Source organism: Atta cephalotes (assembly GCF_000143395.1).
Source record: "Atta cephalotes unplaced genomic scaffold scaffold00021, whole genome shotgun sequence".
NCBI classification, from domain to species: domain Eukaryota; kingdom Metazoa; phylum Arthropoda; class Insecta; order Hymenoptera; family Formicidae; genus Atta; species Atta cephalotes.
Window position 1 is genome coordinate 2,892,381 of NW_012130085.1, and position 2,524 is coordinate 2,894,904.

A 2,524-nucleotide genomic window follows, 5' to 3' on the forward strand; every position below is an offset into this window, starting at 1 on the left:
TCTCTCTCTCTCTCTCTCTCTCTCTCTCTCTCTCTCTGTCGTGTGTGTGTGTGTGTGTGTGTGTGTGTGTGTGTGTGTGTGTGTGTGTGTGTGCGCGTGTATAGCATGAATTATCTTCATAAAATAATTTAAATTTACATTAATTTGTTTTAACAATGCAATATGCCTATTAATTATGCATAAAATATTAAAAGTAAAAGCAAAAAATATATATTATAAATTTATTATACATATATAAATTAAATTCTTAAATTAAAAAATAAAGTTTTTAATATATAAATTAATTCTTAAATTAATATACTTTCAGATTCAGGGCAGCATTTGTTGTAAAAACTTTATTTACATTCATTATTTATATAATTTCAGTTATGTATGATATTACAACGGACAAGTTGCTTTGACAAGCGCATTTCTTTTTGACACCAGACGAGGTGGCCGAGTGGTTAAGGCGTTGGACTGCTAATCCAATGTGCTCTGCACGCATGGGTTCGAATCCCATCCTCGTCGTTCGCTTTTTGTTGGTTCACAATAGTCTGTCCTGTCCAGAGCAACATGTGTTAATTTATTACACAAAAGTACATTAGAGGAACTGTACAAAATTATACAAATTTCCCTAATGTACTTCTGGACAAATTATCGTGTAGTAACTTCGGATAGGAGGAGAGAATCCCTCGGAGAAAATCTATCGCGAGCCAAAAAGCAGACGAGGATGGGTTTTAAACCCACACGTGCAGAACATATATTAGGTTACCAATCCAATACTTTAACCATTCTGATACTAAAAAGAAGTTGCCAAAGCAAAACTCGTCCCTTGTGATTCGTAATTTATATTAATTTCTGGATTTTCCCTATAATAATATTTTGCATCTCTCTGTTACGTTGTCTGTGAAATTTTACCAATAATTCATCAAAACTGTATTTGTATCAAATCTAACCCCCTTAATAAAAAAAGTTTCATTATATATTTTTAAAAGATCTTAATATCAGCTACAAGAATAATGATTGAGAGTTTCCATTAAATACTTTAAAATTCCTCCATATTTATACTCAAATAAGTTTGCTATTTGATGCATTGTTCAAACTCTACATCTTTTGTATGAAACATTTTTCTTAAAAATGATGAAATTTTATGAGATCTTTTATTATATCTATATTTTTGGCCCATTCTATACACATTACACACACACACGCGTGCGCGCGCGTATTTTTTTTATATATGTGCATTATGTAATTTATAAATTACAATTAATCTTTCTAACAGTTTAACATTTGTAAATGCTTGAAATAGGGAAGATTAAATATTAGACGTAAAGTCTAATATTAATTTAATTAACAAAAATTACTTTTTTAACTAAACTTATGATGAATATTTAAATAAAGTAAATCTGTATTCTAGAAGTATTAAACCACATTAACAAATTTTAAAAAGTATTTATAATGTGTTATGTAATGTGTGTTATATAAAAATATTAATAAGTTTATTAAAAGAGACAGCATATGAAAAAACTGAAAATTCTTATGATCTTTATTATATTATATAATCACTTATAATTATGTCCAATTTCATAATATTAGTAGTCTTAATTAACAAGTAGTCTTAATTAACACTGTTGTTTATCACATAAATATAGAAATTGCGATAGTAACAAATTTTGTATTAATTGTTCCAAGGTTAAAGCAAGAATAAACAATAGCAAAAAAATAGCGCTATCACGTATATATACTAGATTAGATTGCAATTAGTGTTAATCATTGTCAATTACATTGCACTTTTTCAAATATGTTATGTACGTGTAAAGTTCAAATTATTTCAAGTAATTTAAGTTCACATATTTATCAAAAAAATGGCAGTTATTTCCTGTAATTTAAATGATTTATTTTTATTTAGATAATTTTATACGGCATTATTGTATAATATTCCTTCTTAGCATAAATCTAACAGGATAATTAGTGTATCATCTATACATATAACTAATTCTCTCTCTCTTTATAAAATAATATTAACTCCGTGATGTATATACATATATATTTCAAAATATAGTAATGTTTAATTGTTTAATAATAATTAATAAATAAAGATAAAAGATTTATTAAAAAACAAATTTAATTCTGTATATTAAAAAGTTCTAAAATTCTCACAAATAATGAATAGGAAAAATAATTTAAAAAAATAATGTTTCGAAAAAAATCTAAATGCACTGTTATAAAATAGTTTTAAAATTATAAAAATTTTATTAAAAATGATTTTTTGTACATACCTCTCATCATTCAATAATATAGGCCGGTATTCATAATCAAATCTTATATTCAAGACCCCAGTACAGTTTTAAGAAATCACTAATCAGAGAGCGATTATTATTGACTTAGCGATATTAGTGACTTAAGACATTACTTAGGACGATCTTAAAATAAAAATCGACTATGAATACCGGCAATAGAACGATTAGAAGTCAATTCTTTTAAAAAGATGTTTTATTATCTTGACATAAGAATATTTATAAAATTTTAATTTGTAATTCAATAT

At 25.9% G+C, this 2,524-nt stretch overlaps 1 protein-coding gene and 1 non-coding gene across 2 annotated transcripts in view; both read left to right on the top strand.

The window, feature by feature from the left end:
* Positions 1 to 2,524, top strand: part of LOC105619450 (sodium-independent sulfate anion transporter-like) — a 25,136-nt gene that overhangs the window by 7,870 nt on the left and 14,742 nt on the right. The window lies entirely within an intron of this gene.
* Trnas-gcu lies at positions 426 to 507 on the top strand. Its single transcript has one exon. It is a non-coding gene; the product is annotated as a tRNA-Ser (tRNA).